This window comes from Chanodichthys erythropterus, chromosome 13, assembly GCF_024489055.1.
Source record: "Chanodichthys erythropterus isolate Z2021 chromosome 13, ASM2448905v1, whole genome shotgun sequence".
In the NCBI taxonomy this organism is placed as follows: Eukaryota; Metazoa; Chordata; class Actinopteri; order Cypriniformes; family Xenocyprididae; genus Chanodichthys; species Chanodichthys erythropterus.
In genome coordinates, this window is record NC_090233.1 from 13,145,008 (window position 1) to 13,157,687 (window position 12,680).

A 12,680-nucleotide genomic window follows, 5' to 3' on the forward strand; every position below is an offset into this window, starting at 1 on the left:
GGTGGAAATTATGGCAAGTCATCTTCTGTCAGCTCTGCAGTTGAAGCATAACCAGATATGTTCGAGCTTACAGTAATGACCAGGTTTGACACAGACCTGTAGCTCCCAACACATGTTGTGAAGGGATCCAATGACAGTGCAGGTTCTGCTTCATCAGGGTCCGGTGTAAGGCGAGCTGATGTTTCCCTCCCCGGGGAATCGCGGCGACGCTGAAAGACGTGTTGGTATATTTGGAGTATCCTCCTCATCTGTCGTGTTCTGCGCACTGACCCTCTGCCAAACCACTGTCGCCTCGCTGTGGTGGATGAGGTGAAATCTTGCCTCCCCTGTATTTATTCACTGGCTCATAAATAAAGTAGACGTTTTGAGAATCAAAAAGAGCTTCATTGCCAAGTGTGCTTTCGTGTAATCATTTAAAGCTGCAGTTCTTAACTTTTTTGGTTAAACATGATCTAAAATCAATTTTTGAGCAAGTACATAACCAGTCAGTGTTAAAAACTATCTCCTTACCTTAGCCCAATTCACAACGGTAAGCTTATAATGATGTTTTATAATTCAGGTGGTACTGGTGGGTTTCCACAGGAAATTTGAGCATGTAGACGTTCATCTTTGCGTCATTACGTCACGTCTGTTTACATAAAGAACAAGTCCCCGCTAGTAGGCTATATGGCATGTGAAGATGGCGGATCATTTATAGCCTTTTCTCATAGCAGCTGCAATAATTAAACTTGTCATTTTGATAGCAGATTGTAATCCAGAAGGGTCCAAATGACAATCATCAGTGAAGACTGGAGATTCACCCATAGTCAAAAGCGAAAGACTTCGGAATGCGGAGTTGCTACAGAAATCTACAGGTAACGCTAATAAACACTAAATACACATAGTCACGTAATGCTGATGTTGTTAACATTAACAATGTGAGAACAAGGTAAAAATTTACATGGTTTGATTTGACATGAGCTAAGCGATTATTAGATTTAATCACCATTGGTAGCGCGATTTATTGTAATGCTTTTTTCCTCAGTTGGTCAAAACAAAAGTGGCAGACATGTTACTTACTTGTTCAGATGATATTTTCCAATGAAAATTCTTATTTTGGTCATACTTCCAAGACATGAACTTCCAAGTTCAGTATCCACGCGGTGCGGTGACCGACAGCAAACATTAGATTCATCTGCGCTGATGAGCCGTGCCGATGCACAACCCAAGTAAAGATGATAAATCTGCATATAACTGTCTGCAATTGCAGGTTTCAAACAGAGATGGCGACAAAGAGGCAAAACTTACAGAATGGAGCATATTCTGGCAAAGATCTGAACAAGCATTCTTCCAGTAACAATATCAAAAGGTTTGTTCAGTTATCTGGTCTTTAATAAACGTTAACATAATAACATCCTTCATGGAACACTTTTTTTTTCTGAAACGTTTTAGTTTAACATTTTTTTGTTCAGAGAACATTCAAAATTAACGTGCCCATAATGTTTGAAGAATAATACAATTGAATGTTCCCTCATCGCTCGCATAACCAAGTAAAACAAGTTTTTAAAACATTAACTGGACATTTTCAACATTTGGAGAACATTCAGAAACAACGTTCAAAAAACGTTCTTCGAACAAATTTCTGTAAGCTAGAATTTTTCTTGGTAATGGAGCTTCCAGTGCACAAATATAAATACATCCACAAGACACATTATAAGAAAAATGAAGAAATAAAAATATGAAGACAGTTAGGTTAGACAGCCAGGAACGACATATTTACATATTTTTTGACCTTTCCAAGCAGGGAGAATTGGCCAGTAAGCACCTTTCTCCACAACATAATTTCTCTCTGCCGCTGCTGTAAATAACCAAGGACCAAGGACGATCTCTTACATTCAGAACAAAAGCACATATGCACTCTTCAAAATGGTGCTTTTATTCTCTTGAAACACTTAAAACATAGTATTGAAAACATACAGTATGGAATATATAGATTGTACTGCATGTACATAAGTCCATGTGTCACACTAAATATAAACTATGCTTCTAACCACTGTCATTCCAACCATGCAAATGTTCATTGAAACTATGGTTTTGGGAGATACTGAATCGTTAAACTGTGTTGGTAACAACAGAACATAGTTGGCTAACGATGCTTTTGGGAAACGGTCAGGAGTTGACTCTGTGCATGAAGCTGAGATTGGAGAAGTTACACACCCCACCTGTAAGTAAACATATAAATGGCCGCATAACCCCTCTGGAATGAATTTCCTGCAATAAAATCCATTACTACACAAAGATGTTAGAAGACTCTTTTATGTAATCTGTTCACTGCACTGGCCATTGACCCAAAGACCTTGGATTCCTGACCTCTGACCTGTGATACTGACCTCTTATTTGTAGGTCCTGCACTGCCAGTGACTACCTGCCAGGCACCTGCTTTGAGAAATGAAACAGTAGGGAATGTGTCTCCGGGGACCTCTTCAACCCTGCAGACAACAGGCCAGCACAGTCCCTGCGTCTGAATGGGTCTTGAGTGGGCCTGGTAAACCAATCTCCCTAATTATCTATTGAAAGAACATTCTTTTTCCTTTCAGAGTCATTACCCCCAGTTCAATTGCTGAAAAGTAACATACAGGAGCAAAAAAGCAGAGAGGAAAAAAGGTAGGCTTGCTGATTTCCACCAAGGTTAATTGCTTGGGAGGGACCAGATGTGAAATATAGATTGGAATAAAGGTGAAGGGGAGCGGCATTGAGAACAAATTACGGATAAATGCAAGATCTTAGATGGCTCTTGTTTCCTGCGGATTTGAAAGGAGTGGCAGAGGCATATGTCCAGCTTCCCAAATGGCTAAAGGGTGACAGTACCGGCCAAAGAGCAGCTCAAATGTTGTATTGCCACATATATTTACTGACATTTTTCATTGTAAAATTTAGATTTGATTTTGAAAATGACAGATATGAATTCCCCATCCCCCACCCAAAATCAAAGAAAATGTAAAAAAAAAAATTTGCTTTAAAATGCGATCAAATATTAAACTAAAGGGTCTGCCATGGACCTGTATACTGCAGCGGAACGTTGTCTCTAGTCTTATCTGTTTGGGTGATGCTCTTCTTTCATTCTCAGAAGGAACTTCAGACTGAAATGAGAATATTCAGGTGTGTTTTCATATTTGAGTAAGGTGATTTTTTCATTTGAAGTCTTGAAATTGGTCACCATCTCCTTTTGCTTTACTTGAACTGGTTAAATCGCACAAGCATTTCACAAAAAATTATATTTTTCATTTGATGAACAAGTCCCTCATCTGCTTGAGGTCTTTGAACTTGCTGTTTCTTGGTGCACTGATCCTCCAAAATCTCTCTGCCAGCAAAAAAAAAACTTTAAATCTACCAGCAGCTTTGCAGGACTGACATCCAACCTCCTTGCATTTGGAAAAAAAATCAGAAGAGGACTGGCTTTGCAATTCAAAGAAAGTACTACTGCTCTTACCTGATGTACCAGTAAGTGTTTGAATGCTACTGACAAAATAGCCTTTTCGTTTTGGTCAATTTGTGCTCAAGCATTAAGGCCATTTTTCCCCCACAAATACAAAGCATCCACATACTTTACAGCAGCTCACACATCGCAAGCCAAACCTAAGGGTAAAAATGTCACAGCGTGACCTCCCTTACTGCTCTGTTTGTCAGCAAACGGTAAAAAACCAACAACACAAATCTGTCTGGTTGTTTGTCACAAGCGGTGAGATTTGTTGCTGCCCCAGTGTGAAACCTGTCACTAGTAATAAACTTTGGCTGCTGGACAAAGCCTGTGTTTTCAAGTGTGTGGCCGAATGCAACACCCTTCCTGGCACCAGTGGTTGAAGGCCAGAGCACAATGACATGGGTGCCAGGCCACCTCCTCCCCAGAGGCTCGGCTGGATCTGGGAAGCTTTGTGTTGGAGCTCTTGGCAGGCCAGGCAAGTTAACTCACTGGGGTCTGGTGTCCACTTGCACTCCCCAATAACCCCCGTGTAGACAGTGGCTCCACTCGCACATCATTTGTAGTTTGGAGCTGTGCTGAACTCCATCATGCCACTCTCTTCATCTTTTATGAACTCTGATGTACATTGGCATGCAAAAAAAGTCCGACATCATTTCTGGTTTCTTAACGCATGCATCTGGCAGGTATGATGCTGTCTTTGAGTGCAGTATGAGTGATGACACTCGCAGGTCTATAATTCCCCACCACATCTGTTTCTGATTGTTAACATGAAAAAATAGACCACTGGTCCCTGTGGAGACAAACTCAACCAGTCTCTCAAGTTACCAAGGTCCCAATCAACACAGTAGGAAACAATGCAATGCATTCTTCCATTTCTTGTAAACTCTTATAGAAACTTGACCCAATTTTAAAGAACCCTTTACACCAAAAAAGGTTCTATATAAGGACTTTTATGTTTAACAGGTTATTATTTCTAGTGATAAAGAATTTTTACAAGCTGTTTTTATACATACACTTTAATTAAAATAAAAATGAATGAAAACAAAATTAATTAAAACTAAATCCATGAAGTCATGGGAACCCCTAAAAGGTTCTATATATGAAGCTGACGGAAGTTTCTGACGGAACCTGACGGAAACCTTAAAGTTTCCATATAGAACCTTTTCCTCTAAAGGTGATGATACACAGGGCAACATTTTGAACAATGTTGCTGGGCAATGTCACCGAGCGATGATGCTTGGGCACTTTCCCATTGAGAATGGGAAACAAATTTCAATCTAAAGTATCCGCATCATTGCTCAAAAAGTTGCACCTTAAGAGTGTACTTCTGTACAGTGTAAACAGGTCCTAAAACTAACTTTTTGCCACACCTGCCAATGGCTGGTGACTTAAGAAAATGTACCGGCCATGAAACTGTTTTTGCAAAAACAGGCCTTAATGACATCAAAATTTTAGCTATGTTTCCATCCACCTATTATTATGGGCATTTTGGGATATTGCATCAAAAACTGCTGGGTAGAAACGCCAAGATACGCATAAATTCTAAAAATGTGCATAAAAAATGTATGTGCTCGTTTGAGTCTGAAAATATTTTCTATCCGATAAGAAAACATGTGCATAGACTATGATGGAAACACATTTACTGAATAAATTCCTCGATGCGCATAAAAAAAAAAGAAAAAAATCATGTGACTTTGCGCGATAAGACGGCATAACTATTAAGCAGCAGAGAAATCTTGTAGCATCTGAAATGCTAGATAGAGCAAGATAAAATTGTGTTTCGTCTGCACGCTCTGAGAAAAAATTTATTATATACATGAAAATTATTATATACAGTATTATATAATATATTATATACTCCTACATTTCTTAGTGATATTTAGCGCCAGTTTATTAGGAAGTGTCGATTTTGTTCTAGGACTCAATGGATGGACACGGTGCTTTATTCGCAAATGTTATATGCGATATTGCAAATTTGTGCATAAGTTAAATTTGCAACTCTGGATAGAAACTAATGCAAATTCACATTTCTCTATTCCAATTTCGATACCACAGCTAAAACTACTAGCCTAACTAATATACATTTAAAACATTATTAAAGACAAATTAACAGTCTGTGTACAGGTGTTCATTATTTTACCTTCATTTGTCCGGTATTTAAGTTGCTCTGTTTGAATCGTCTGGTATTGTTTGTGTTTACACACACTGCCTCACAATTGGCTTTCTATCTGGAGTTTTTTCTTTTTTTTTAATAAACCTTGTTTTATTTTTACTATTATCTTCGTCTTCCTTGGAGTGGCACAATACAGACCCTCAAAATAAGGAGTAAACTGGACATAGCATCCAATAATGGTGCCCCAACGAGGGGCAATATACTGTTGGAAGTGTTCTAGAGTGGCAGAGACCTTTAGCGTTACGTGGAGGAGTTCCTTGACATCTGCCATCTGCAATGACATCTGTTTAATGGAAGGATTTCGGTGTGGTCTGGACGAAGATCTCCGCTTCGTCATGCCTCGCGGCTATCCCTGCTGGACCTTAGTGAGTTACATCAACTTTGCGCTGTGGACAAATGGATCCGCGTTCACAGTGGGCGAAGCGAGGGGTGACAGCAGCCTCGTCCAGCCACACCTTACAGATGACGCGAAACCGGACCCAGAGCACAGCCCACCAACACCCTACACCACGGAGACGACAATGCCAGAGCCCCATGCAAACGGAGAGCTTCTGCCCGCCGCGGGCACGGAGCCTATGACGACAGCGCCCACAAATGTGCCCCAACGTGAGTCTGACCAGGGGTGTGAGATGGCAACTGCCATCCCTGAGGGAATTTTGGTGGAGAATGATAATGGGGAGGACTACATAATAGACTGGGACACTAAAATACTAACTTCCACCCTGCCCCACCCTGAATTTTGTTTACTTCCTTCATCATTGCTGGTTTTAACCAGCACAGAGACTGTATCTTTGTCCTGTATAAACTGTGATCTGTTATCAGTGGTCCCGCCCAACCTCCCTCTCCCACCTCCACTATCAAACACTGCCAGTCCCCCAGTCCAGTCTAAGCTGGTTTCCCTTCGTCTTCCCCCCGTCTGAGGCTCTGCCTCCGGCCTCTGATTCCCTCATTCCATTTTGGCCCGTCGACTTGTCGGCTCTGACTTGGCTCCTTGAGCCTTTGGCTCCACCGGGGACCCTCAGCCTTATGGCTCCACCAGGTTACCTCGTCCTGCCGGCTCCACCTTGGTCAGTCATCACCCATCCTGTGCCACGGACATATGAGCCATCCGCTCCGCTCCACTCGGTCTTCTCCACCCCTACGGCTCCAGCGGGCTCCTCCTTCCCCCCCGGTTCTACCTTGGCCCTCGGTCACACCGGCTCTGTCTCAGTCCTCGGGTGCTCTATTCCACCTCGGACACTCATCGCCGTGGCTCTGCCAAGGTTTCCAGTGCCAGAAGTGTCCCTCGGTTTCATTGGCTCATTGCCCTTGGATCTCCTGAGAACGGCTCTGTCTCTGTCGTTCATCCTGTAGAAGTCGTCAAACACGCCTACACCTTGGCTCCTCCCTCCATTGCCGCTGCCATGGGCTGTCGTATTTACAGTGCTCTGGGTCTGTACTATCTGGCCACTCCTCCCATCATTGCCCCCATGGATGCTCGCACCATCCATTCATCCGTGGAGCCTCTGCCTGTCTGCCTGCCTGTTAGTACCAGCCCTTCGCCTACTCCTCGACCTCCTCCAAAACCCCCCACCCTCCCTCACTCTCTCATCTCCTGTTTGTTTTTGTTATGATACAAGGTCGCACCTTCTGTGCAGAAGGGTAATGTCACAGACACTCATTCTTTTTTTCATTATCATGGACTTTTAATTAGATGTATTTTCCGTCACAGTCATTTTCATTGTTCCTTTGTTTAGTTTTGCCACCACTTATCAGTTGTGTTTTTTAGTTTTGTGACAATTACAAGCAAAAGCACAAATAAATACAATACACTAAAGATACAAATTAAATAAGGTTTTTCAGGTAGGTCTAACAGTAGTTTTCAGGTACAGACATTAATAAAAAGTAAGCAAATGTAAAATAATACTGCCTAGTCTTCACTGTATACAAACATCCTTATTAACTGATCCTTATTAAAGTTATAAAAGTTATTAAGTCAAGAGCAGCGAGTGTTTTTTCTTTGTCATTTGTTATTTGATTGACATTATAAACAGACAGCAGCAGGAATAGTTGGCTGCTGTCACTTTAAGAGTGAAGGGACGCAATAGCCTATATAGGCCTACTAATACTGTACACATGTGTTTACTTTCTCAACTGTTTATGGTCACTTAAGACATAACCGACTGTGTTTACTAGGATACTCACTATTTTTTGACATAATTTTGTGTGAATGTGTCTGCTCAAGTGCAAGAAGACATTAAAGAAAGCTCAGTTTAGTATTTGCACGCTGTCTGACACGTGGTGCGCATTTCGGATGTGTGCACATACAAAACTTTCCACACAGTGCACGAGTAACGAAATGACCTCCCTTTTCTCCCTTTCATATTCTCGCCAACACCTATTTTTACTCGCATTTGGCACTTGGCGAGTGTTAATTTTAGGCCCTGAGTCTAACTACGCTTTGGATATACAGTACATCAAGATTGGTCACAATTGTGTCAAACTAATAAGCTGTTCTACCCTCCTGTTATACAATAAAATTGATAGTTGTTATAATATCTGTATGCATTTCTATTTTATAATAAGGTCACCTAATGCATGTTGAGCACTTAATTACTTTTCCCATTTGCGCACTTATGTAGAAATTAACCACAGACCTTTTGTTCCAAAATAATAATAATGACAATACCAAAATATATGCAACTAATTTGAGACCTGCGCACAAAAGATCCACGTGCAAAGGGAGGGCTGGGCTTTCTCAAGTGAAGCTTTTCCCTGGTGTAATGATATTTATTTTGGAGTAATTTAGATTGTTTATGGAAGAATAACATTGTACTAAAATGAGAGCTAAGAAGGTCGGAGGAAAACGCGGGGGCCGACGGTTGAAGCATGAGCGTAATTTGTTTTAACTGGCTGTGGAAATAAGCAGTGCGAGTCTTTACCCCTGGCAGCTGTAAATCCAGACCACTGCTATGCTTGCCGTCAGTAACCTTTTCTTGGCTCGAAGACTTCCTCTGGCTTACACCTCCCCTGGGCGCCTCTGGCCACAGAAATTGAGCTTTTCATCTCTTTATGTGACATCCTCATCGTGACCCCCATTCAGGCTGTCCGCCGCATCTTCCTCCACGGGGCCGGACGCGATTATCATGCGCTACAGAGATGGCACAGAGAGCCAATCGCATCCTCTCATCTTTGAGCACTAATGTAATTTAACCCTGTGGCCGCTGCACTGTAACTATGGTGATACGCTGGAGCGGGTGAAGTGCGTAGCTCTTGGGTCAATTGAGTGTGTAGCGTGTGTGGAACGGGTGAGTGAACGCACGGCCACTGCATCCATTCTTTTCCTGATGTTGATGCTCTGTGATCTCCATCAGACAAGAATCATGCAAAGCAAGTTATTATCCCACAATAAAAGGAGGGAAGAGGCAGAACAATGGATGCTGAGAGCCGATTTCTCTTCTCACACCTCTGGTTGAAGGCCGTGGTCCGGACGCTCCCTGTGGGGGTTGGACTCGTGTTGAGCAGGCCACGGGTCAGCAGACAGGTTTACTCCGGGGGTGAGAGTGTTAATGCTGCAGGCTTTAAAGAAGCACAAGATGTCTTCACTTACCTCTAACAGGCACCTGGGGTAAACGTCTCTGTGTGTGTGTGATTGTGTGTGTTCCATCATCACCTAAGCATTCCAGTGGAAAGTGTCTAGTCATTCTACTCTCAATCACTGTTTATTGTGTTAACAGCTGAGACAGTAATGTTTAATGAAACGCATTTATATTTTAAATCTATACTTTAAAGGTAAAGTTCACACCAAAATATTTCATTTACTTATTTACTCACACTCATGTTGGTCCAAAACCAAATGACTTTCTTTCTTCTGTGGTTTTTTTCTATCATTCTTTTTGATGAAGCAGAAGAAAGTCATTCATGATAATGGAATTTACTATGCCTTTAAGTCAGCTGTGATCTCCATAACACACATAGGAACCTGAACATGGTTTAAGTCTTGATGGAGCAGAAGTGTCAGATCATTTCTTCTGTATTGTGACAAACATCTGACTGTAACGGTTTATCCAAAACTAAATAAATGTAGGACAGGATTTGGTTCTATTCATCAGTTGTTGAGAGGTGGGCGTGGCTCTCAAAAAGTGTGTGCAGATGAGGGCGGGGCTTAAGCACTCTAAATGACTGGAGAATCCTGTATACATCACCAGAGAGAAGACTGAATTTACACTGGAAGATCCAGTTATGAAAGACTTATTAAACATTACAAGGTTAAAACATTTGTAAAAAGATGCTCGATTGGATTGAGATCTGGGGAATTTGGAGGCCAAGTCAACACCTCAAACTCATTGTTGTGCTCCTCAAACCATTCCTGAACCATTTTTGCTTTGTGGCAGGAGCATTATCCTGCTGAAAGAGGCCACAGCCACCAGGGAATACCGTTTCCATGAAAGGGTGTACATGGTCTGCAACAATGCTTAGGAAGGTGGTACGTGTCAAGGTGACATCCACATGGATGGCAGGACCCAAGGTTTCCCAGCAGAACATTGCCCAAAGCATCACACTGCCTCCGCCGGCTTGCCTTCTTCCCATAGTGCATCCTGGTGCCATGTGTTCCCCAGGTAAGCGATGCACACGCACCTGGCCATCCACGTGATGTAAAAGAAAATGTGATTCATAAGATCAGGCCACCTTCTTCCATTGCTCCGTGGTCCAGTTCTGATACTCACTGTTGGCTCTTTCGGCGGTGGACCACACGGGCCAGCCTTCGCTCCCCACGTGCATCAATGAGCCTCGGCCGCCCATGACCCTGTCTCCGGTTCATCACTGTTCCTTCCTTGGAGCACTTTTGATAGATACTGACCACTGCAGACCGGGAACACCCCACAAGAGCTGCAGTTTTGGAGATTCTCTGATCCAGTCGTCTAGCCATCACAATTTGGGTTAAAACAACCCAATTGCTGGGTTTGTCCATTTTCAATGCAACTTAAATGTAGTTTGTTTAGAACATCAGTCTATCTCTGGTCCACTGCAGTACCTGATTGCACTGATTTTTGTAATTGTTGGCCCACATTATGCCTTGCCTCACTGCCTTGAGACCATGTTTGTTAAGTTAAAACACTTGTCTTTACTTGCATCTGATGGTGGGAAAAAATATTTTTTTTGTGTGTGATTTATATGTCACAATGATGGCAAAAAACTTAAAAGAGTCCAGAGATTAACTAAAGTATTGAATAATGATAAAACTACAAAGTTCTGTAGATGGTTCGTGGTCTTCACGGTGGCAGAATGAATTGAATGACACTCTGGTTGTCCGAGGCAAAGGGAGGTAATGAAAACAAATGAAGGGTCTTATTCCCGATGGAACGGGGGAGGAACTTAGTCATCAAGCTAATTTTATTCTTGTCTGGCCAAGAGACTTCATTTCCTCTGGGTGTTTGTACAGACGCTGGGCTCCATGTTGCCAAATGATGAATATGGTGCCTGATGTCCGGATGGCAGATGCTGGATGTGTAACTCAAGCCCGAATACTGATTCTCTTTAGGCAGTGAATTCAAGCAGGCACATTTGGATTCCATGTTCTGCTTGTTTACTGTTTTCTGTTTCCATATTTCCTGTGTCGTTGGATTATTAGCCTGCGAAAGATAATCAAATGAGAGACCAAAACTGCATGTTGTCAGAGACAGTGTATGAAGAGAACAGGCCACTGACTTTGAATGAATGAGAAATTTCAACACTAAATATGCAGGAAATGACGTCCCACCTTTCAAAATGAATTGCTTTGTTGGTAAAAGCATTCTTTATTTTGCCATTAAATATGTATGGGTTAATGACGTGACGGGTCATTTTTCAGTCCAAAGGCCTTAATAATAATAAAAAACAAAGATATGACACCAAAAAGTATGTAAGGTAGTACAACTAGATCTCTTTTATTGAATCCTAAAGGTTTTAATTATATTTTGCTACATATAAAGGTATTTTAAAGATTCTGAAGTGTCAAAAGGTCATTCGGTTTAACTGTCCAAAGGACAATACAGCCATTTAATTTGTGATTAAAATATCTTAAAATGTAATAAATGTATATATTTTTTTTATTTTGGCATGATTTTATAACATATATCAACATAGTACAAAATGGTTTTAAAATTATGTGTAGAAATCGTTGCTTTGTTATGAGAAAGAATGTCCAGAAAAATGAATTTCATTGATGTCATTCGGAGTAACCAATATAAAGGGACCATTTTGAATCAAGTCATGCAGTCAGTATCATGTGACAGGATGTGACACCATTCAGACACCTGGGGCACGTTCAAGCACAAACCGGTGCACAACGTTTTGCTACGTTTTCCGGGTTGAACGACATGTTTCCTGGAAACGGTGTGCATCGGTGTGCAACGGGTTTGAGATGCGTTTTCTCTTTTTTGGAGGGTGTGTCAGAAATGTGAGCCCAATCAGCGGAAAGATGTATATAAACCACGCGGAATTAAAGAGACAGCACGCACAATGGGTATTAATGTAACATAAAAATACTATACTTATATATTTTGCTGTTGTATTGAGAAGTGACACTTTAATAAACTTTTATATATTCCTCTGATTATATAATGGTAAATATTACAATATCATAGCACAACAACAGTGATCAGCATTAATGATAAGCCTAATTAATACAAACAATAAAAATAATATAGATCAACACAGTCTCGGAGGTAAGAAGTGGATTATCCTTCACCTGAAATGTTTGTCTTTTCATCCTGAAATGCAAGGCAAGTGTTGTATCACAATAATTAGAAGTTTCCACAAATCCTTTCATTGGATTGGGATGTTCTCTTTTACTCTGAACGGGATCGAGCGTATGTTGCAGTATTAAACACCTATTTATACCAACTTCATCAGGCTCCGAAAATTCTTCAAAAAGAACACAAAGAATGTCCTTCTCAGCTGCCATAGTTGCAACTCTTGCGTCATCAGAACGGGGTGTTCAACGCACCTCCGTTTCCATTTAAAAAACGTTTTGCAACTTTTGTCGGGGCTGAACGCAGCCCTGCAAAAGACCACATGGTCCTGAAG